Source organism: Phyllostomus discolor, chromosome 1 (assembly GCF_004126475.2).
Source record: "Phyllostomus discolor isolate MPI-MPIP mPhyDis1 chromosome 1, mPhyDis1.pri.v3, whole genome shotgun sequence".
Lineage (NCBI taxonomy): Eukaryota > Metazoa > Chordata > Mammalia > Chiroptera > Phyllostomidae > Phyllostomus > Phyllostomus discolor.
This window is the reverse complement of record NC_040903.2, coordinates 77,793,588-77,818,714: the sequence shown is the minus strand read 5'-3', so window position 1 is coordinate 77,818,714 and position 25,127 is coordinate 77,793,588. Positions and strand designations below refer to the sequence as shown.

Sequence of the window (25,127 nt, the reverse complement as noted above, 5' to 3'; positions counted from 1 at the left end):
GTTTGATAATGGGAAGGAAGCTTTTTCATTAGAGTTATGTTTGTTTGTTTGTTTGTTTAAAAAAAGGGAATATACTCCAAATTTTTTTAAAAGCTGCAAGAAGTACATTTCATGCCACTATACATCTTCATGAGTGAGATATCATGCCCTAAGATTTGAGGAGAAAAAACCACAGGCATATTGGCAAAATCCCAAACATAAAGTAACTTTATTTATTTCTTTATTTTTTCAGATTTTATTCATTTATTTTTAAAGAGAGGGGAAGGGGGATAGAAAGAAAGGGAAAGAAATATTGATGTAAGAAAGAAATATTGACACGTTGCCTTTCATGTGCACCCCAACCAGGGACTGAATGCACAACTGAGGCATGTGCTCTGATTGGGAATTAAACAGGTGACCTCTTGCTTTGTGGGATGACACCCAACCAATTGAGCCACAGTGGTAAGGGCCACAAAGCAACTTTAAGTATGTTGATTCATCCATTCATTTTTCACAAATTTTTGTTTGATCCAAATAGTGGCTTCTATGTGAGGTTTTGGGCTGTTGGTAGGCACCCACCTGTAAGATAATGCATTTGTACCTGAGGAATTACCCAGTTAAACAGGATTGTGAGAAATATCAGTAAACATGTAGAGTGAGTGGTATGTTATGGAGAGGCATTTACAACCTCTTTGGGGGAATTTGGGTAAGTTTGTAACTTAGGTCATATCTGAATTGGATCTTGAAGGGTCAGCAGGAATTTGACAGACAGACGAGGGTTGATCTATGGAGATGAAGCTGCATGTGCCAGAATGAAACTGCTGCCTTCTTCTGGGCCACAGTCCTCGTCAGGCCCATCAAGGTGCTGGCCATTTGCTGTTCTCAGAAGCAAGGACAGGCCACCAGCATATGGCCAGGGAACCCCTCTGTGTAACCTGGTCCTCTAGGACCCAAAAGGAGGCAGATCCAAGCTGAAAGCTGAAAAGCAATTTTAAGTGACTTCATTCCAAGATGTTGGCTTGGCTCTGGTGTGGGATTTCCTCTGAGCAGTGTTAACTGTTTTGCACGTCTAAATACCTCATGCAGTGTTGTCATAAACTGCTATGGACAGCCAACTCCATTCTGCTAAACAAAACCAGTGATTTGGAAAAATTACAGTTCTGGATGCCACCACTGGCACTGCAAGGACACTCCCGCTTTAATGGTTAAGAACGGGAAAAAAAGTTGGCTAGTGCACCAAAACAAGGAAGACCTCTTTGTCAGTGTAGAATGGGGTATTCCTTTGGAAAGAAAGTGGAATACAATGCTGAATAAATTTTAGATGATTTAACCCGGATGGTGTCATCTTAGAAGGTTGTGTTTCTTTCTTTTTGAACAATTATTTTAAAAGAGAAATGACGTGTTCTTTACAGTGCTAACCATGTGTTAGTACTGGTAGTACTGTCTTGAATGGCAATGCCCTCTGAAGAGCCGGTCAGTCAAAAACCATATACTTATGAGCACAAAGCTCCTTTTTCTAGGGACTCACATAAACACAGTCATGTGCAGTTCTGATTTATCAAATCTAAAGTAGGATATTGTGTGTCACTTTATTGTAGTTTTTGTCCCCCTCCCTGAAACTAGCTTGAAATTTTGCGAAGTTTCAGAAAGTAGACATTGGAAGGTACTTCTAAATACCTCTTTCTTAATATTCTGCAGTGAGGGAACAGAAACAGGTACCTTTGCTCTCCCAGACCTTAGTGCCATGAATTCACTCTGATTGCTAGATCAGTGAATACTTTCTTATCAATACACATCATGTGGTTTTCTTTTCTCTGATTTTATTACAAAGAATGCCTTGAGTTTTCATAATAACCATCTTGGGGGAAGTTGGGCTAAAAACATGTTTCTACAGGCAGGCTGAGGAATATTCCCTGATGTGGCTTATTTCCTCGAGAGCTTCCACTTGACCATTTCTATGATCCTTCTCATGGTGACATTCTCTTCCACTTACACACAGTAAGAAGTACCGCTGCTTGCACAACCATTTTTGCTGCTGCTATCATACCCAAATGTTAACATACAATGAATTCTGCCTGGAAAAAGTCCAGCCATTGTTAATATAATGAGAACAGTTTGTGTAACATTGATGTAACCTGGAAGTGAAGGAGAGTGGACAGGGATGCATATACATGAACAATGATGACTTCACTGTACTAGTCACTGGGAGCAGTAGATGCAGTAGAGTGAGCATGTACTGTATGGCGATCGAGTTCAAAATGACTGAGTGAGTAGAACAATGAATCTGCATCAGATTTTGCATTAAGCTTGAACATTCCTCCATGGAAACTATTCAGGTGACCTAGAAGGCTTCAGCTATGCGTAACTGGTGATTGGCAGCTTTGTCATGTCAACATACCTGCTTATGCATCATGGCTTGTGCAGCATTTTTTGGCAAAACATCCAATCACCCAGGTGACTCAGCCCTGCTACTGCCCAGATTTGGTGCCCTGCAACTTCTGTTTTTTCCCAAAACTAAAATCATGTTTGAAAGGAAGGGATTTCAGATCATCAGTGAGATTCAGGAAAATACAATGTGGCAACTGATAGCTATTGGAAGAACTGCGTGAGTCTGAAGGTGCCTATTTTGAGGGGGACTGAGGTATCACTGTTCTATGTACAATGTTCCTTGTATTTTGTATATTCTTCAATAAATGTCTCTATTTTTCATATTACATGGCTGATACTTTGTATCAGGCAACAGTAACCACATGAGCAGAGAACATTACCTTACTCATTTTACAGATAATATGCATTGGGAGGTAAGTCTGATTCCAGAACTCAATCACTTTACTCTCCTGCCTTTCTAATAGAAGTATGCCTGGGCTTCTCAGCAATAGCTGAATAGCTACAAAGATGGACCAAACAAATAAGGTCACCTGGTACAGATTCTACAATGGCCAGCTCATCAGCAACAGATGTGCCTGTGCACAGCAATGCTCACTATTTTGTAAAAGCATTAGACCAGTCTTGCACAGCACCTGATTCTGAAATGTGTCATGTTTACGAATGATGCTGGAAGCCACAGTATCTTTGGGAGAAAGTGTATACAACTGCTCTTGTAGTACAGGCTTCCCCAGCTAGGTGAGTGTTCTAGAAACCCACATGTATCAGTGTACCAGCTGGCATTGTTGAGAGAGTCTGCACTCAGATTCAGTGAATTTTTTTGAAGACTCTTACAACACATTTGCCCATTTCATGATGGGGGATTTACAAGTGCACCTGCCCATACCCTGGTGAGTGTTCTGCAGTTTTTGACCAAAAATGGCATGACCTCTGTGCCCCACCCTTCCTGTTCACCCAAACTTCATGCAAATGACATTCTTTTTTTTGCTTCCACAGATGAAGAAAGTCCTCAAAGGGAAACATTTTGCTGATGTGGAAGAAGTGAAACAAAAAATGGCAAAAGCACTAAAAGCCATCAAAATTGGTGAGTTCAAAATTGTTTTGAACAGTGGAAAATACGTCTCAATAAGTGTGTTGCATCAAATAGACTCAGGGAGTACTTTGAAGATGATTGACGTTTAAACATTTAGAGTAAATACACAATTTTTATAAATAAATTCCAGTTTTTGGGCCCTCCCTTGTATGTATATGAACATAAAATGTTCGTATGTTGAAACTCCAGGAGTGATGTAAGTACAGTTAAGGTAACTATTTCTCTTAACTGAGTCTCATTTCAATCCTTATTCACATCCTTCCTTATAATTGTATGTTTTCCTTTTAAAATATGTGGCACACCGAGCTTTTTGGTGGGATGGATATGAATGAGAAGTAAAATTCTTTAGAATCATTCTCCCTACAAAAAGCTTGTCCTTAAACATGGCAGAAGAGACCACTCCAACTGCATGTGAGCATGAAAAAGCTAAATTGTTTTGAAAAAATCATTAGAGTTGTTTAAAAATTGGGAGATGTTTGGTAACTGCCAAAAGAAAAAAGAAGTGAAAAGGCTAATACCATAAACAGCTGAATATCCCCATAAATGACAGCTGTTAATATTATCTCATGTTTGCCTTCTAGTTTTAATGTAAGAAATAAAACATTATAGATTAAGCCAGATTCTTCAGGATAGTCATAGGACGCCTGCTAAAACAAAGAAAATTTCCTAATTCATAAGTTAACTATGGATTCTTTCTCTCTGTGTCTTTTATCTATCTATCTATCTATCTATCTATCTATCTATCCATTCATTCATCTATCCACCCATCCATCTACCTACCTACCGATCTATCATCTCCTTATATTAATGGACACATATTGATTGGCTGCACTGAGAAGACTTGGATCAGAGAATGAAATTGATTTGTTCCACGCCAAACACTTCAGATGTTTTAAATTTCCACCACTGCCCAGCAGAGAGTCTGAAATTACACACCCCCATGGGGCATGCAATGACATGGTTTTCAAGGACTGTACTTCATTTGCTCTGGTCTGTAGTTAAGTTTCTTATGAAGAAGGGTGAAGGGTCTAAAATCCCAAATCCTTTTAGTTATTGGTTAAAACTGAGTGACAGTACTTGTAACCTCCTCACACAGTTCTTTTCAGACAACAGCTTGTGTGGAGAAAGCATTCTGAAAAGCCAACAGCACTGTGTGAACACAGGTGAAACCTTAGTCAGCCCTACCTTGGACAACTGGACTTCCTACATTATCTTCAGCAGCTTATTTCTGCCTCTGGGACTCTGAAGGGGCATAGGGTATTCTTGTTATGGAAATTTGTTGAGGAGAGAGGCATAGTGTCACATTCATCTCTTCCTCCTGCACAGCACCTTCTTCTCAGTTGCATGAAAATGAGGGCTATTTAATAAATAGTTGTCGATTGAATGAAGAGGGGAATGGCAGATAACTGAAATTAACATGGGGCAAATGACGTGTGATGCCAGAGTCATTATTTTAGACTCCTGAAATGAGAAGGTCTCAGGAATTATACTTACAGATTGACCATGGGAGAATAAATTTCCATGGAATTTTTTTTTGAATGAGAGACCGTGGATTCCTTCCCTGCTCATCTCTTTCTTATATCAAGTGCTATGACTTTTACTTGAACAGTTTTTCAGCCTCCACCACAGCTCTCAGTTTCAGGTAGAGAATTCTTTTCAGTGCACCATTTCTTTAATCTCCTCCACTTCAAAGAATAGTAACAGTTTCACTCACCTCTTTGAGAAGTGGGGAAGATCTTGCTGTATCAATATGATTTTTCTCTCTTCAAGGCAAATTGTATTTCTGTGATATTGAATTAAAAATATTATGAGTATTGTATTCAACAGTGTTATACATACCTTCACAGTGCTGCTAAATCACTTTGCATGTTTATTTGAAACATTGGTGCATGTATTTCAGAGTACTATATGCTCTAGGATTTATAACAGACTTCATTGCATGTATTTTAAAATGTTGCTATGGTTTCATGTTGGTATTGCTAAATAGAAATGGATTTTTCTCTGCTTTTTCTACTTTCCTGTTATGTCACTGCTTCCTGCATGCTCCATACAGCAATAGTAGTAGAAGAAAAACTCAGAAAGCCATTATGCAAAAATAAAACAAATTAAAAAATAGGAGGCTTTAAAAATTAAATTATAGTTGACATACAATATTATATTAGTTTCAAGTGGACAACACAGTGATTAGATGTTTATGTACCTTAAAAAGTGATCATCATAAGTCTAGTACTCACTTGACACCATACGTATTTATTACATTATTATTGACTGTATTCCCTATGCTGTACTTTACATTCTGTGACTGTTTTTATAAATGGAAATTTTGTACTGTTTAACCTTATTTTTCCTGCTCCTTTTGTAGATAATGCAATTGGTATCTGAATCCCTGGATTTTCAATGTGAAGTCAAGAAAGTACTAGTTCCCCTTGTGTTAATCAATAGTTTAACAACTGATCCTGATCCTAAACAAGAATGAATAGCCCTGGCCAGCATGGCTCAGTCAGCTGGGCCTTGTCCTGCGTCCTGCAAATGGACGGGTTGCTGGTTCCTTTCCTGTGGGGTCACTTGCCTGCATTGTGGGTTCAGTGCTCAGTCGTTGGTGGAGTGTTTGCAGAAGGCAACCAACTGAGTTTCTCTCTAAGGTCAGTGTTTCTCTTCTTCTCTTTCTCCCTCCCTTCCATGCTCTCTAAAATAAAATAAAATAAATTTAAAAAATAAAGAGAAAATTTTGCATGTAACTACTCATTTTATATGCAATTATTTTCTTCTGCCTAATACCTTTAATCATTAAACGCACAGTGTTTCCACCCTCCTAATTGTTAAATCCTTGATAGGATTATCTTATGAGTTTTTGAATCATTTGATTAGTTTACCGTGTAATAGTCTGATACCTCTGCTAGATTTCACTGTGTCATGATTCAGTTACACAAAGACTGCCATTAACTGGAATTGAATTGTCCAGACTTGGTTTCACCTCTGAGTTTGGGTTTTTGGAAAATAATGACTCAAAAACAAATTCATCCAGGTATATAATCATAAAATCCAATTTCTAGTGTTTCTGATGATAAGTCTAAGGTAATCTGCCATGAGAAATCTTCTCTTATCCAAATAATCAAATGCGCCTTCAGCTTTATTTACTATTCACTTTCTAAGGAAGAAAAATTTACTAAAACTTTAGCAATACAGCATATAGTTATGTTACATAGAAACTTCATTTTCCCCTAATCACTAATTATGAAATATAGGACACTTTGCAAAATAAATATGCAGAGAGTTATTGATAACTGGACATGAAGGACTAATCATTTCTTGTTCCAAATGCTGAAGAAAACAGGAGTTTACCCCAATCACATCGGAGGGAAGATTGCTTTGGAAGAAGGAGCAGATCCTCTGGGTCTGGATCAGTGGTGCTGGGACAGCAGCTAGCTTCTAGGTGAGTCTCAGCAATATCTTCCCACACATTCCTGCCCTCCCTCTGGGCCTGAGGTTGACACAAGAAAGCCTGTACAGGTGTGAAAGTTTCCTGCTGCTTCCACTCACATATCCATAGGTGGAAGCAATGTAATATGTATATGCTGGAGTTTAACAGGGCAGGGATTTTGACTTAATCATCTCACAGGTGAGGGAGTAGGATATCTCACAGGAAGCAGCAAGGGAGATGCAGGTTTGGGCTAAAGGTGGTTTTCTAGCCATGCAAATTGGCCGGCCTTCCTTCCTTCCTTCCTTCCTTCCTTCCTTCCTTCCTTCCTTCCCTTTCCTTTCCTTTTCCTTCCTCCCTCCTTCCCTCCCTCCCCCCTTCCTTTCTTCCTTTCTTTTATTTTCCTTTTGGCTTTAATTTCCTGAATCTCATTTTCCTCATCTTTTACAACAGGGATGATCACACCCATCCTGAGGGATGGTTGGGACTTACTAAGGTAGCAGAGAGTGCCTGGAACATGGTTAGGCTTATAGGAGGCCATCAGCAAACAGCCATGGCACTTAATGTTGAGTATTGCATGTAAGCAGTTTTATGTGGGCTGCCTTATTTAATCCTTACACTAACAGCTACTATTAGGAGCTCCATTTTTCATATGAAGGAAGCAAAATTTGAAGCTGCATAGTAACATGACTTACATTGAATTACATTAAATGGTAAGGCTGGGACTGGGCACCAGACTTCCCCACCCCACATGGGAGGCTTAACCACATTACCCCTGGTGCAACCACCATTGCCACGTGCTGTCCCACTTGGCTAGGAAGTTTCCCAGTTCCTTCTCTATGACTTCCAGTGGACCTCTGCTAATGGTGGTCATCTGGCCAAAGTGAATGGCCTTTCCTAACACACAGACTTTGTTTTGGCCTTTGTTTTGTAAAGAAAAGCTCACTTTGAGAAGCTGATTTAAGTTTAATGAAGAAGAGATCAGGACAACGTTGGGGTTTCCACATCATTCTGAGTAGAACCTGTTTTCTGTGTCTCTCACTAGATGCTGATATGGAGAGCACCATCTTCCTAGGACAGCTGGAGCAATCTAGCCTTCCCTAGTTCCTCCTCCTCATTCATGCTTGTCTCCCACTTTCTGTCATGCTGTGGGTATCTCATCATTCTTTCCAACAAAGCCCAATTAGGTTTTGATATTTTAAGGGACAACACAATATTTTGGAACAATAGGACACTTAGAGGTATTTTGTATCAAAGAGCAAATATGTTGATCACACCATTGTATGTGTGTATTTCTGAGCATAAAGCCCAGGACTCTGCTGCTATGACAAGTGTCTCCAGGCGACTCTGGGCTGTTGTTCTAAACACTAAGAACCAAATTCTAAGTATTTCTCTGTCCTTTCTGAGCCCACATCATCGCATCCCTAAGTCTGCTGAAAGGTATGTGTTAATTTGAAGGGCCCAGTTCATGCTCAGGTACACGTGGCTGATCACTTATTAAAATGTGGAACTACTCTTTTAACACCAGAGAGTGAATAAGCTGATATTTTCAGCAGTACAGAAGGTAACAAGGCTTTCTATGCCTCTGATGAAGTTTGGTACATGGACTTCTTCTGCCAGTGTCAGCCCTAGCAATCTTTGCCAAAATAGCCACAACCCTTGTTGTACGAAGTTGGGGGGTTCATGTGGCATAGAAAAGCATCACTGAGGCTAAACAGGAGATATTTATGTTCTGAAGGGTGGACCTAGGGGGACTAATCCCCTAAAATTGGATTTTTCTCTCTTTTTATTGACCAAGATTGAAATGGACTGTTAAAAGTCAATTGGATGTTTGACCTGCATGTAAATGAAATGGAGCTGGGTCCCTTCCTTTGAGGACTGTGCCCTTGGGTTAGGGTGGAAATTGCTTTGTCATAACATTGTGGACACTCTCCAGTGATAAAATCTCATTTCTAATTCTCCACTGAGACAGCAGTGTTATTGGTTTGCTCTCCCTTGTAGGATTGATCTCAATTTATTGTTTTCTTTCAGCCTTGATATTATTCTTACTCATGATTTATAGCTTAGAAGCCAAATGCATGTTAGCATCTGTAGTTGATAACCAGGGTAAGTAATGATGAAGCCAAAATGCTAAAGTCAGCAGCCAGTCTTTGCTCTGCATGGCATCATGGACCCTACAAGGCAGAAGTCCTCAACTGTGGCCTATGTTACCTAATTTACAATCAGTAAGTCTGCACCTAAGGGTTTGGAAGGAAAGAAGGGAGGGAGAAAGGAGGGAGGGATGGAAGGAGAGAAGGAAGGAGAGAGAGAGAGGGGGAGAGAGAGAGAGAGAGGGAGAGTCACCTCAAGGTTTCAGATACTCTTACTGTTGCCCACTCAGTTCATGTTCAGTGGAAAATTGTGAAACCCATCCACATTTTGATTTGTATTACTTGATTCACTGTGACAAAAGTGATCCTCACATCCTTTTGAATGCACAGGTATTGGGGAATTTCCATGGAGACCTCTCTCCCAGAAAGAAGCTAAGAGCTGTGACAAGTCTGGTGGATAACTGGCTTGTGGGGTGTGGATGGAGAGGGCCTTGCCCATCCAACAGGGAGACAGCCACAGTCAGCCACCATTTGTTGGGTAACCATTTTAGTGCAGCAATGGACAAGGTGCTGTGGGAAGTCAGGATAAAGGGGAGGACCTCTGTCCCTTTGGAACTCATGTCTAAGTGGGAAAGCAGAAACTTGTGACAGGACAGATAGGAAACTAGTACGATAGGACAAGTGAGGAGTTAACTATACCAGAAAGTGCTGCAGAAATGGAAGTGAGTGAGATGAGTGCAGGCTGAAGCAGTCAGAGAATTTCCATGAGGGGCTGAGATGTGAGGAACCCACTGGCAAGCTTATTTTGAAAGAAAGGAATGGGTCACAGGAAACCCGGGCACTTCCAGGTCCCTGTATCCTCAGGGGAGAGCAGAGCTGGGATGCTTACAGGCTAGTGAGACGCTGCAAGTCTCTGCCAAGGCTGTTTCCAAGGCAGCCATCCTTGTGGGGACAGCATCTGTTGAGAGGAACACCTTCAAAAACAATATTGAACTTCACTGATTGATGGTCCACAGAGGCGTAGAGACCTTTCTCAGCCTCCTGGTGAGAAATGGTGAACACAAATGAGTAAACCTGAAGGTGTAGAATTGTAAAAAGAAAAAAATCTACATGGATCGTTTTACACTTTTAAATTATTGTAGCTAAGAGAGTTATTTTTCTCCAAAATACATTTCCTTAAAAATGTAGGCAGTTTGAAAGTACAATTCAGGGAGCACTTACGTGCTTTTTATTTGTGTTCGTGCGTGGAAGAAGCTGAATTGTAAATAGAGGTTTGTATTTGGAATTCTTAGGGAAACAATTAAATCATTAGCATGTGTATATATAATGCTAATTATACATAAATATATAAAATATAAACACGTAAAATATATAAACATTGTATATAAAAGGGACAGCTAATGGTGAGTAAAACAAACCAAGCACACATTACTCAAATGAGAAAAGCCATCCCTCAGAAGATCATGTTTTGCTTTGTTTTTCTCCTGAGCTGTGTCTTGTAGCTTTGGCACACGATAATGGAGCAGCGCTTTCCCCTCTAGAAGCAGCGACATTTTAGTGATGGATAAGGTGCCTTATTTTCCGTACGTAATAAGCATGGGGCCATTCCAGCTGAGTGGAGCTATCTGAGTGGAAGGTCATCATCCTCGCCATTAGGGAGGCTATTGTTTCTAATGACAGTCCCCTTTAACTTTGGCGATCACTGCACTCAAGTCAGTTAAAGAGGTGATCTGATCCCACCCACAGAGCATTTTATGTGGCTGCGTCCATGGCATGTAGATAGAGGAGGTGGCCTGACTGATGGAGTGATTTTTCAGGTGCTTAAGTGGCCATGTCTGACCAACACGGTATCTCCCAGCGGGGCACTGCTGGTGAACTTTTTCTTAGGCAATAATGAGTAGTCGGGTTTGTTTTCTTCCCTTGCCTCTCTTCAGGTCATATTTATGGACTTGGAGTAGTGCACAGATGAAGACGATTGACCACAGGGTCAGGTGTGCGGGGACGATAGCCCCAGCTGACACACACGCACTGTCCGATCCTTCTTGGAACGATCAGGGTCAGTAGAGGGAGGGGGATGGGAAGAAACACTGGCAATCTGGAAACCATGGGGTTGGGAGGCAGCACTGCTTCACGTAAGAACGAATATTGCCTGTTTTCTTTTTTTTTCCAAATGAAAACACATTATTTTTTTTTTTAGCAGTTTTAGGCTTTTAGAGAAGCGGATAGAAAAATACAAAGCTACCATAAATCCCTTCATAGCCCTCTGAGTTTCCCTTATTAAGTCTTTCATTGCTGTGGTACACTTCTTCAGCCAATATTAATATAATATTATTAACTAAAGTTCAGAGTCTACATTAGGGTTCACTCTCAGTGTGGTACATTCTACGAGTTTGGACAAATGTATAATGGCTCATGTCTATCATTACAGTATCCTACAAAGTAGTGTTACTCCCCTAAAAATCCTCTGAGCTCTGCCTATTCATCCCTCCTCACCCCCAAGCCCTGGCAGCCACTGACATCCTTACTATTTCCAGTTATACTTTTTCCAGACTGTCACAGAGTTGTGATCCTACACTTTGTAGCTTTTTCAGATTTGCTATTTTTTTTCACTTAGTAATGTGCATTTAAGTTTCCTCCATGTATTTTCATGACTCGATAGCAATCAATTATCATTCTTCGTTGCACATTTTTTTCTGAAGAAATGCTTGAAATATACATATGAAAGGTACTTTTAACAAAAGAGAATGATCGAGTGACACTGCAATTGTCTAAGAAAATCACATGTTTTCATTCTGGAAGGATGTGGCATTATATTATATTGATTGAGATTCCAAATTTTCTCAATGGAAGTAAGACAGGTATTTAAATGTCATTGTCAGTAACAAACTATAGTGTCTTTTACAACAAAAATAAATAATCTGTTTGAAAAAGAAGGGCTACTGATAACAGTACATTTTGAAAATACCCATTTTTAAAATATATTTGTGAAAAGAAAAATTACAGCAATGTTTACCTTTTAATAGAAGTAGTTTGTATACAATCTGACTTCACAGACCCAGTGGTGTGGATCACTGTGTTGTGTGACGCTGTGCCCAGTGAGACTGCCGGGTTAGAACACGGCAGTATGGAGACCCAGATGTGATTTGGGACCTCCACAGAACAGTGAGAAGCACTCAGATCTGCTGCCATAATCTGCCTCTCAAAGCAAAAGAGTCTAGCTTGGTGGTTTACAATCAAAGGTAAATCACAGAGGTGCATGGAGCAACCCAGGCAAATGTCCTGAGGGCCATGGGGACAAGCTGGTGTCAGAACACTAGCTATGCTGATATGAGTCAGAAACATGAAATGTAGAGAAAAAAGTACACCAACTGCCCAGGCTAACACTCTTAAATTAAAATAGGATTCAGCCTTTTTTCTTATTTTAGTATTGTGCCATTCTGTTAAATTTTATTATTTTTTTTTAGTATGGCTTTTATAACCACTGTTTCTTTTTTTTTTTTTATTGTTGTTCAGGTACAGTTGTCTCCATTTTCCCCTCACCACTCCTCCCCACACCAGCCATCCCTACCTCCCACCCTCAAAGTGGTGGTCATTTTGTTTCTTTTTCTTCATTTTATTGTCAACAACTTGGTCCACTTGATGTTCTTAGTAGTTTAGTAAGACACAAGTATGTATTAGCTTGATATTTAAATACTGAGCTTTAAGCTATATAAATTTAAATAAGTTAATAAGCTAAAGACTTGGCTGGAATTTTCATGCAAATTTACTTACAGAAGTTTTATTTTTTATTTTTTGTCACATTTAATGAATTCAAACTACATTTTTATGTCATTAAACTGGTAAAATTTTAGTGCTGTAAAAGTAAAAAGTAAACATATTGTTACATTGTATTTTTATGGTTTTAGCTGTGTAGTTATAAAGTGTTGCAAATTTAAAACCTATACCTCTTTGCTACTTGATCAGTCACAAAAATTATATTAGCACAAGTGCAAATAAGAGAATAGTATAAAGGAAGTAAAAAACCTGTTTCAGGGCATGTCCCTCCCCGTTGTCAACACTGGTGGAGTTTAATTGCACTTACTGCCAGCACACCACATATATCCTCAGTGCCAAACACAATTTTCACCCAGTGAGCCTGAATTGGAGCAAAAGTTGGTGTAGAAACAGGAAAAAGTATTTAAAAAAAAGAACATATGAAAGATGGAGAAGAGGAAACGAGGCACTGCAGCTGATTCAAATCTATCAAACTGTCCTAAGGAACCCATCTATCCACTGGAATTTGCTCAAAATATGCCCCAAAGCTTTGTGTCCTGAGGGCAGTTCTTATTTTTGAGCTAAATTGTACCATGTTATTATAATTTTGACAGCCATTAAAAACTATTTTTATATAAAATTAATATTTTTACCTTATTCAGAGTACCTCTCTACAAAAACACTGAGATATGAACCTCTCTGAAAAAAAAGATTAAACATGTTGACCTTGTTACCAGGCAACCAGTTCATAATCACTTCATTTGCAGGTTAACATATGCACTTTTACTATCTCACAGAAGTTGACTTTAGGGAAAATCACATGCATCTTATAGAAATTTGTTCAAGCCAGGAATTTATATTTTGATTTCCAACTGAAATATAGATGCTGCTATGAGTTTTGTGACAATTCAAAGTATTCTATTGTTTGGACAGATGCCATTTTAAAATAAATGCATCATTGCCCTAAGTTAGGATAATCTTCTATAGATGACTAAGTTGAGATTTTCCTATGGCTTAAAGTGGGAGAAACAAGTCATTTAAATTTCTATTATCCTCCTACACCTTGACCATGTCAATTATTTAAGATTTTTACCACCTGTGTTGTGGGTATGAAAAAAGAAAGTAGGAAGAAATAAGACAGAAAAGCTAAATGTCAAGAAAGATGCAGAAAGATATGATGGTGTCTGTTCCAAGGTATTTCAGAACATAACTGTGTAACTACTGAGCAATTCTCTCATTTCTGTCAACATGTTTTTTTCTTCTTGACATATAACTCAACAAAATCAGCCCTGAACTCAATTTGCAGATTATAAAAGTGGACATTAGGCAACTTATGCCCTGAGGAAGTGGGGGTCTTTTTTTTGCCCCGTGAATCTGGGCTGGTCTAGACTTGTCTTGACTCATCTCATGTGGTGGAGTGTTGCCATGAGTTCCTGGTCTAGCCTTTGAGAGGTGTGCCTGCTTTTTTATCTTGTCCCTAGAACTACACCACCATCTGGAAATGATTGTCCACTCTTCTAGTGAATGAGAAACCCACTAGCTCACTTTCAAGTTGCCCACATACAAATTACTGATTGACACCAAGACACAGTACAGTATCCAGTTGAGATCAAACTAAATTGAATTCATAGTTGTTGTTCTAAACCACTCAGTTTTTGAAGTGGTTTGTTATGTAGCAAAAGTGAACTGATAAAGAAGCACCTGGAAGCAGGTTGATGAAAACACCAACCAAAACTAAATATCTGACATTGGATTTAGGGAGAGGTAGTGAGCAGAGTTTGGGGACAAAGGCTGGAAAACTATGCATAATTTTTTTAGAGCAGGATGGTTGAAAAATTGTATACAGAGCTGGAGAAATGGTGGCCCATGTTACACAAAAGCAAAACAACTGGAGAAATGTGTTCTCTGATAACCCACATGGAAGGAATGTGCCTCAGGAACTTGTGGACCTTACATGTGATGTCCTGGCAAAATGTGGACAGTGTATGTTTGCTTCTTTCAGCTGTCCATGATAAGGTAAGAAGAGTGAGATGAACTAAAGAAAACTTTATTCAGTTTTCACATGGAATTTTAAAGGAATTTAGAGTGGGTAGAGTTTGCTGGTTTGGAAAATAAAACAATTTCTCATTCCCAGGACCCAAAGTTGGTAATAATAGATTTTTAAAGTAAATTGAGAATTGTAGGTAAATATCAAGTCCAGTGTGAGTTGTGTGACCTTTGTTCAGACTCCTAAAATATGGAAGGTGGTACTCTCAGTGATACATAAGGGCTTCCAAGGTTCTTCAGAGTTTAGTTTCCTAGAAGCTCTATCATAAAAGAGTTTGTAAGATTATGCTGAGAAAGACATGTCTCCAAGAGGGTGTGATTTTGGTTAATTGAAGAGGACTTACTTGTATGATATAAAGAGCCCCCCAGGCTTTAAAAGATTGTGTGTGAAAATGTGACACTAGCTTGGACTGGAAGAGACTGAGCTTAATGACACTTGCAGAGTGTCCTTCTGCTCTTGGTTTTCTATGTGCAGAAAGCAAGTTGAGAAAAGTGCTTATCTGTCAACCCAGCCATTTCTTATAGAAAAGAAGGCTGTCTTGGACATTAGCTATAACAGTCTGTGGGCAAAACCAACAATCAGAAGAGTGACAGACAAGGGCAGGCTACCCAGGAGTGGAAGGGAACATTGAGATGGGGCTTTCTAAAGAATGATAAACTTCAAGGTCACTTCCAGGGAGCATAGCCAAAGAAATACACAGTTACTATGTATTGGGAGGATTTCAGTTATTGTGGAACTATAGACCAGGAACTATACCAGGTCTATATTCTTCTTTTACCTAAGTGAGAGTGTCTTTTTTAAATGTTCCCATACTCTAATATTTCCTGGGTGTGCAAAAGACAGGTTACTAATATTTTAAATTTTAGGTCTCTGAATCAAGATGGGTTGCATTCAAGAAGCTGCATGTGGACATGATGTGGATGATAAGATCCTGGACCTTGAGCTAGAGGCCATGGTTGGATAAGGCATTGGGGCCTTTGGTTGGGGCAAATGAGTTTTATAATAGGAGAGATGCAGATCACTGGGGTGAGAGAGTAGAGCATAATTGGCTGGTGTGGTCATGGTCTCCATTTGTTCAAACCTCTTGTGTTGTAACCCATTGTGAGTCAGACTTTGGCCATTGTACTTGTTCTGGTCAATGAGATAAGAGCACATTTGATGCAACCAGTCTTGAAAAGTGCTTGAACAGTGGGGCCTGCCTTCTCTGCTGATCATGGAATGGTTAGGTGATCACTGATAAAAAACCTGTGGGTTGGTCCCTCCCAACATTTCAACTGACAGCCAGCCAGTGAGCAAATGTGTGAAAAAGGTTACAAAGGCAAATTAATGCTACTACAATGCCATGAACAAAATATATTCCTTGTTAGGGACAGAACTTTAGAGTAAATGCTCTGGATTATTTTGAGATTTCCAGGTCTTAAATAATTTTGTTACCATAGGCAAACAGGGAACTTTGGGGGGTTACCTCTATTGGCTGAGATGGCACAGAAGGAGGTTCTTACACTGGGTGTGCCAAAGGCTAGAAAGATGAATGGATAGGGCCCGAGTATGCAAAAATCTAGCAAGATAATTGAATAGATAAAGAAGTCCTTCTCTACCTAGCCCTATAAGAACTGTGGGCTTGAGTGGGAAATTAGATGGTCTTTGAGATAAGAGTCCACTATTATCCCAGGTCATGGCACCTGAATAAACCTTTTTCCTTTTACAATACCTGTCTGACAAGTATTGCTTTCATTGTGGCAGGCAGCCGACCCCACATATTTGGTTACAATTCTTTAAAGCTTATTACTCAAAAATAAATGTATGTTTTTAATTTGTAATATGGTGAAATGTACTGTTCCTTCTCTGTGTGTCCAGAGCTTGTTTTAGTAAAGATTCTGTTGAAGTGTATGACAATCAACATAGAGAATTAAAAAAATGTGCCTAATAGTACCTGTTGGCCAGAATTTCCATATGACACTTTCTTCATTGTTTCATTCATAAGATTAGTCCTGGCATTTGTTAAAAAATAGGATTTACTTTAATTCTGTTCCAATTGTTGTTGAATATTGCAATCATATTTGCATGGAGACAAATCTACATGTTTGAGTAAACTTTGGTATTTATTGTATTGGCTAATATATTGTATAAGTGTTGTTGATGTTAGAAAGTCCAAACATGTACAGAATTTTTATGAGTTTATTTGAGTCAAAACTGATGACAGTTTTGAGAGAGCAAGATCTCAAATGCTCCAGAGAATGACAGTTTGCAGTTTCTTTTATGCATTTAAAATTAAAGAGGGAACACAAGGAAGATTACATGAAGGTGGAAGAAAGGTAGAGATTGTCTTAAACAGGATAGTGAAGTTTATGTGCTCTCTTGATGGTGGTCCACTTTAGAAGCAGGAGATCAAAAGGGGCATTTCAAAGGCGTGTTTTTAAAGGAGATGCATGGAAACAATGGACAGCATGTGCTTAAGGTGAAGATAAGCCTTTCACTAAAGAAGTTATAGGCCTAGGATATGGCAACCCACCATAACCCACCCAGTAAGGAATTTATGATCAGATCCCCCTGCGAGGTTACTAGCTGTAGAACCCTTTTTTTCGTTCACAGCATATTTATGACCTAGTGTTATTAAAACTCTGATTCCCAGATTCTGCAAACACTTAGATGGTGAAATCACTGAAAAGTGCTCTGACAGTGATGATCAGACACATTTAGCAATGTTGCCCTTTCAGGTGGATGCACCTTACATCACCTGGCTTCTTGCCTCTTCATCGCTTGTCCTCTGAATGCTACCATTCTGTTGTTACTACCATCATTTTGGAAATGGGGCAGTATATGAGTCTACTGCATATGGTCCTAGCTGGAGGATACGTATCCATGAGGTGTGTCACTTCAAGTGTTCACAAGCTTCCTGACTGGCACTGGCTTGGGTTCTGAAGCTGTCAGTGTCTGGCAGGGAGCTAGCTCACAGCAGCAGATGTTCCTGGGACTCTTCCTCACATGAACTGTGAAAGGTACATTGCAAAAGACAGATGTGCTGGTTGCATTTTTTAAAACTACAGAAGCATCACACTTATTGGGAGAAAATAGCATTGTTCTTATAAAGTATCCTTTTATTGTAAAAGTATGAAGGGAGATTTGGACTTTGGTCCTAGCCATGATGAAGTAACTGGCAAATGGCTAACTCCACCATTCTTGACAACCATGAAACTGCACAAAATATACAAGGCCACTGTTTGCAGGCCTTGGACAAAGATAGTCCAAGACTCATCCATTTGATGACATTTGTTTTATAAAAGGGAAGCTCATGGGGTGAGTGCCACAGTTACACTGCTTTTTGGTCTAGGGATAATACCTTACTACAGGGCAGAATTTGGAGTCCAAGCAGAGTGCTCCAATCCTGCTGATCTGAGAGGCAGAGCTCAGAGTTCGGGGCATGTGAGAGGCTTAAATCTGTGGGGCATGGCTCTGGACAGAGCAAGGCACAGAGTCCTGGCCTGTGGACTGGCTTCTCATGCTCAGAGTGAGTCATAGCAAATCATATTGACAAAAATGTTTGCCCTGAGATGGAGATACTAAAGATCAAATTCTGGTAGAATTTGTTGGAGTTTTTTAGTGTAGCCAGAGCAAAGGATACTCAACATCTCATTAAAAATCTGTCCAATGAGATGAAACAAGAAACACTGTGGTAAAGGTAATATGTGACAGTATTGCCCATGTTTAACCCCTCCCCACTGCCAGGATGCTTCTTGTGAGTAGATTGCAAAATACAGCTGATGTATAACGGAAAAACAGAGCACACAGAAACTTGTGGTAGTTCGCTAAAGTAAAATTTGGAGGGAAATTTATAGCAGCAAGTGCTTATATTGGAAAAGAAGAATGTTCTGATGTCAATGAGAGAAGTGCATACCTTAATAAGCTTGACCAAGAAGAACAGAATAAGTGTGAGTTATTATTTCCTGCCTCTTAAGAGGCAGGAAATAGTAAAGATAAAAGAAGAAATCAACTCAATTAAAATAAGAGAAACAACTAAATAACAAAATCCAAAAGCTGGTTCTTTAAAATGATGAATGAAACTGATAAATCTGAATCTATAATGATTAATAAACTAAGAAAAGAAAAACAAATTATTACTACTGGGAATGAGAGTAGGCATATGAGATACTATGGCCAATGAAATAGTAATAAGGAAAATAATTCTATACCAATAAATGGAACATAAATTCCTTGAAAGACTCAAATTACCAAAACTCATTTAAGAAAAGTACAAATACCCTATATCTATTAAAGGAATTAAACTTTTAGTTAAGATATTCTCCACAAAGTAAACCCTGGCCTACAGTTTCAGTGGTAAATTCTATCAAACATATAAGAAGAAATAATAACAATTCTTTATAAACCTTTCACTTTACAATGCTATAATTTACCTTTCATTAAACCATAAAAACACAGTTGAGGCAAAATCACAAATTGAGGAGAAGGTACAGAGATTTCTCACATAGCCTTAGCCCACCTCCCCCACATCCACAGCCTCTCTCACTAACAACATCCCCACCAGATGGTGCATTTATTACAATTGATGAACCTACATTGACAGATCATCAGCATCCAGAATCCATAGTTTCCATTAGAGTTGCTCTTGGAGTTGAACATTCTCTGGGTTTGGACAAATGTCTCCACCATTATAATATCAAACACAGTAGTTTTACTGCCTCTTGAATCCTTAGTGCTTTGCTAATTGCCAATTCATCCCTTCCTCCCCACTAACCCCTGGCAACCACCAATCTGCTGTCTCCATAGCCTTTTCCAAAATGTTACATATTTGGAAAAATACACTATGTTGTCTTTTGAGATTGGTTTCTTTTACTTAATAATATGCATTCAAGTTTTCTCTTTTTCTTTTCATGGCTTGCTACTCCATTTATTTTTAATTCTAAATAGTAACCCATTGTCTGAATGTACCACAGTTTATTTATCTTAGATATGACAATTTTTGAGGAAACACTAGCATGTAGAATCCAGCAATACATAAAACACATCATGCCCCTTTGGTGTTTAGCCCAAGAATGCAAGATGGTGTCAACTTTTGAAAACCAATCAATTTAATTCACTCTATTAGCCGATTAAAAAAGGAAAATTACATAACCATATTTTTCAGTCTTTTTTATTGTTGTTCAACTAAAGTTGTCCCTATTATCCCCCCATCACTCTTCTCTACTCCACCTACCAACACCTCCTATATTCAATCCTACCTCTCTCCCCCATTGTCTTTGTCCATGTGTCCTTTATACATGTTCCTTGATGACCCATCCCCCTCCAATTTCCCCTCTGGTTGCAGTAAATTTGCTCTTTATTTCAATGTATCTGGTCAATTTTGCTTGCTTTTTTGTTTCATTGATTAGGTTCCACTTATAAGTGAGATCATATGGTATTTGTCTTTAAACACCGTGCTTATTTCACTTAGCATAATGCTTTCCAGTTCCATCCATGCTGTCATGAAGGGTAGGAGCTCTTTCTTTCTTTCTTCTGCATAGTATTTCATTGTATAAATGTGCCACAGTTTTTGATCCACTCATTTACTGATGGGCACTTAGGATGCTTCTGGCACTTGGCTATTGTAAATTGTGCTGCTATGAACATTGGGGTGCATAGGTTCTTTTCGATTGGAGCTTCAGGGTTCTTAGGGTATAATCCCAGCAGTAGAACTGTGAGGTCAAAAGACAGTTCCATTTTTAGTTTTTTGAGGTATTTCCATAGAGTTTTCCACAGTGGCTGCACCAGTCTGCATTCCCACCAACAGTGTACTAGGGTTCCCTTTTCTCCACAACCTTGCCAGCACTTGTTGTTTGTTGATTTGTTTATGATGGTCATTCTAACTAAAGTGAAATGCTATCTCATTGTGGTTTTAATTTGCATCTCTCTGATGGCTAGAGATGCTGAGCATCTTTTCATATGTCTGTAAGTCCTTTTGTAAGTCCTTCCTGGAAAATTGTTTTTTCAGGTTGTTTGCCCATTTTTTAATTGGATTGTTTGTCTTCCTGGTGTGAAGTCATGTGAGTTCTTAATATATTTTGGAGATCAAACCCTTGTCTGAGGTATCATTTGCAAATATGTTTTCCCCTAAGGTTCATTCCCTTTTCATTTTGCTGATGTTTTCTTTAGCTGTGCAGAAATATTTTCATTTAATGAAATCTAATTTTTTTCCTTTATGTCCCTTGCTCTGGGGAAATATCAGTGAAAATACTGCTCTGTGGAATATCTGAGATTTTCCTGCCTAAGTTCTCCTCTAGGACTTTTATGGTGTCATGACTTATATTTAAGTCTTTTATCCATCTGGAGTTTATTTTTGTGAATGATGTAAATTGGTGGTCAAGTTTCATTTTTTTGCATGTAGTTGTCCAGATCTCCCAACACCAATTGTTGAAGAGGCTATTTTTACTCCATTCTACATTCCTGCTCTCTTTTTTGAATATTAATTGACCATAGAGACATGGGTGTGTTTCTGGGCACTCTATTCTGTTCCATTGGTCTATGTGTCTGTTCTTATGCCAGTACCAGACTGTTTTGATTACAGTGGCCTAGTAATATAGTTTGATATCCGGTATTGTGATCCTAGCTTCTACTTTGTCCTTCTTTCTCAAAACTGCTGCAAATTTTCAGGGTCATTTATGTTTCCATAAAAATTTTTGAAATATTTTTTTTTCTGAATCTGTGAAATATGTCATTGGTATTTTAATACAGATTGTATTGAATCTGTAAGTTGCTTTGGGTAGTATGGACATTTTAATGATGTCAGTTCTTCCAAAGGATGAATACAGTATATGCTTCCATTTATTTGTGTCTTCCTTAATTTCTTTCTTCAGTGTTGTGTAGTTTTCTGAGTAAAGGTCTTTTACCTCCTTGGTTAGGTTTATTCCTAGGTACTTTAGTTTTCTTGTTTCTATAGGAAATGGGATTTCCCCCTGATTTCTCTTTCTGATACTTCATTGTAGGTGTACAAAAATCCCCTCAGCTTCTGAATATTGACTCTGTATCCTGCTGCTTTGCCAAATTCATTTATTAGGTCAAGTAGCTCTTTTTGGTGGCATCTGTAGGGTTTGCAATGTACACTGTCAAGTCATCTGCAGACAGTAACAGTTTTACTTTCTCCTTTCCAATTTGGATGCCTTTTATTTCTTTTTCTTGTCTAATCGCTGTGGCTAAAACTTCCAGTACTATATTGAATAGAAGTGGTGAAAGTGGACAGCCTTGTCTTGTTCCTGATCTTAGTGGAAAAGCTTTTAGATTTTGCCCATTGAGTATGATGTTGGCTGTAGGTCTCTCATATATGGCCTTTATTATGTTGAGGAATGCTCCCTCTATTCCCACTTTGCCGAGTGTTTTTATCATGAATGGGTGCTGTACCTTATCAAATGCTTTTTCTGCATCTATTGATATGATCATGTGGTTTTTGTCTTTACTTTTGTTTATGTGATGTATTACATTTACTGATTTGTGAATATTGTACCATCCTTGCATCCCTGGAATGAATCCCACTTGGTCATGGTGTATGATCTTTTTAATGTATTTCTGTATGTGGTTTACCAATATTTTGTTGAGGATTTTAGCGTCCATGTTCATCAGTGATATTGACCTGAAGTTTTTTTTCTTTATTGTATCTTTATCTGGTTTTGGGATTAGCATGATGCTGGCTTCATAAAAAGAGTCTTGGAGTTTTCCTTCTTCTTGGGTTTTTTGGAATAGTCTGAGGATAGGTACTAGCTTTTTAAATGTTTTGTAAAATTCTCCTGTGAAACTGTCCAGTCCAGGGGTTTTGATTGTCATGAGTTTTTTGATTACTGCTTCAATTTCACAAGGTGTTATTGGTGCGTTCAGACTTTCTGCTTCTTCTTGATTCAGTTTTCGAGGATTATATTTTTCTAGAAATTTGTCCATTTCAGCCAGTTTTTAAATTTCTTGGCATTTGGTTGTTTGTGATAATTTCTTATAATCCTTTGTATTTCTTCGGTATCTGTTGTAATCTCTCCTCTTTCATTTCTGATTTTATTAATTGGGTCCTCTCTCTTTTTTTCTTAATGAGAAAAGGCTTAAAGGCTTGTCAATTTAGTTTATCTTTTCAAAGAACCAGCTCCTGGATTTATTGATCCTTTGATTTGTCCTTTTAGTCTCCATGTCATTTAATTCGGCTCTGATCTTGGTTACCTGCCTCCTTCTACCTGCTCTGGGCTTTGTCTGTTGTTGTTCCTTGAGTTATTGTGGAAGTAGGATTAGGTTGTTTATTTGAAATGTTTCTATATTTTTATATAGTTCTGTATCACTATGAACTTCCCTCTCAGGACTACCTTCCTTGTGTCCTATAGGTTTTGGACTGTTGTGAGTTCATTTTCATTTGTTTCCAGAAACTTTTTGATTTCTTCCTTGATCTCACTCTTAACCCATTCATTATTTAATAGCATGCTATTCAGTCTCCATGAATTTGAATGTTTTTGAGCTTTTTCCTTGAGGTTGGTTTCTAGTTTCAGGCCCCTGTGGTCCAAGAAAATGTTTGATATAGTTTCAAAATTCTTGGATTTATTGAGATTTGTTTTGTGTCCTATCATGTAGTCTATCTTTGAAAATGTTCTATATGCATTTGAAAAGAATGTGTGTTTTGCTTTTTTGGGGTGGAATGTTCTATATATATATCAGTTAATTCCATTTGATCTAGGGTGTTGTTCAATGCCACAATATCTTTGTTTATATTTTGTTTGGAAGATCTATCCATTGTTGATATTGGGGTATTAAAATCTCCTAGTATAAGTTTGTTGCTGTCTATATCTTTCTTGAAGCCCCCCAAGATGTCCCTTATATATTTGGATGCTCCTATGGTGGGTGAATATATGTCTATAATGTTTATGCTTGTTGATGGATTCTTCCTTTGAGTGTTATGAAGTGTCCTCCTGTGTCTCTTTTTATGGCCTTTGTTTTGAAGTCTATTTTGTCTGATATGAGTATTGCTACCCTGGCTTTTTTTTCCTTCCATTTGCTTGGAATATTTTTTTCCAACCCTTCACTTTCAGCCTGTGTAGGTCTTTTGTTCTGAGATGGGTCTCTTGTAGGCAGCTTATGTGCGAGTCATGTTTTCTTATCCATTCAGCTACCCTATGTCTTTTGATTGGAGCATTTAATCCATTTACATTTAAGGTTATTAGTGACAGATACTTATTCATTTCCCCCCTTTGTACTTGTGTCCCTTTGTGTCTCACTCTTTTTCTTCCTCTTCTTAAAGCATTCCCTTTAGCATCTCTTGCAGTACTTGCTTGGTGGAGGTCTATTCTTTTAGCCTCCTTTTGTCTGGGAAACTCCTTGTTTCACTTTCTATTTTAATTGAGAGCCTTACTGGTTAGAGTAGTCTTGGTTGCAGGCCTTTGCTTTTCATTATTTGCCATATTTCTTGCCATTTCCTTCTGACTTTTAGTGTTTCTGTTGAGAAAGCAGCTGTTAGTCTTATCGGAGCTCCCTTGTATATTACTTCCTGTGTCTCCCTTGTTGTCTTTAAGATTCTCTGTTTATCTTTAAAATTTGGTATTTTAATTATGGTGTATCTTAGAGTAGGTCTCTTTGGGTTCATCTTGATTGGGACCCTCTGTGCTTCCTGAACTTGCATAGCTTTTCTGTTCTCCAGGTTCAGGAAATTTTCTGTCACTATTTTTTTCAAACAGGGTTTCTACCCTTTTTTCCTTTCCTTCTCCTTCTGGTATTTCTGATTCAAACATTGTTGCATTTCATGTTGTCCTGAACATCCCTTGAGGTACCTTCATAATTTTTTAGTCTTTTTTCATGCAGCTGCTCTACCTGGGCATTTCTTTCTACCTTGTCTTCCAGCTCACTAATTTGGTCCTCTGCTTCATCCAGCCTGCTTGTAAGTCCATCTAGTGTTTTTTTTTTTTTTTTTTTAATTTTAGATATTGTATTCTTCATTTCTTCCTGGTTCTTGTTTATAGTTTCCATATTCTTTTATTATGCTGTTGGAGTTTCAAGTCAGTTCCTTGTAGTTGTCACTGAGTTCCTTGAGCATCCTTATAACCATTATTTTGAATTCTATATCTGATAGTTTGTTTGCCTCCATTTCCTTTAGCTCTTTTACTGAGGAATCTTCCATTAATTTTGATTGTGGGTTCTTCCTTTGTCTTCTCATTTTAGGTGACTCTTTTTGTTTGTTTCTGAGTTTCCAGATGCTCTGCTTTGCTAGCTCTCTTCATAGGGTGAACTTCTGTGGTAGGAGTTCTGTGGGACTTAATGGTGTGGTCTCCTTGTTCTCCTTGTCTGGATGCTCTAGGGTTTCCCTTTCTTCCATTTGTGCGGGCTCTCTTGTTGTACTTGGGCTTTATCTGCTGG

The 25,127-nt window shown here is 38.5% G+C and overlaps 1 long non-coding RNA gene across 1 annotated transcript; it reads right to left on the bottom strand.

Annotated features, from left to right (window-relative positions):
* Positions 1-2,050: 2,050 nt before the first annotated feature.
* LOC118499873 lies at positions 2,051-13,066 on the bottom strand. The gene is made up of 4 exons (XR_004902431.1): positions 13,056-13,066; positions 9,758-9,764; positions 3,306-3,310; positions 2,051-2,704 (listed from the first exon to the last, which is right to left on the bottom strand). It is a non-coding gene; the product is annotated as an uncharacterized LOC118499873 (long non-coding RNA).
* Positions 13,067-25,127: the final 12,061 nt, after the last annotated feature.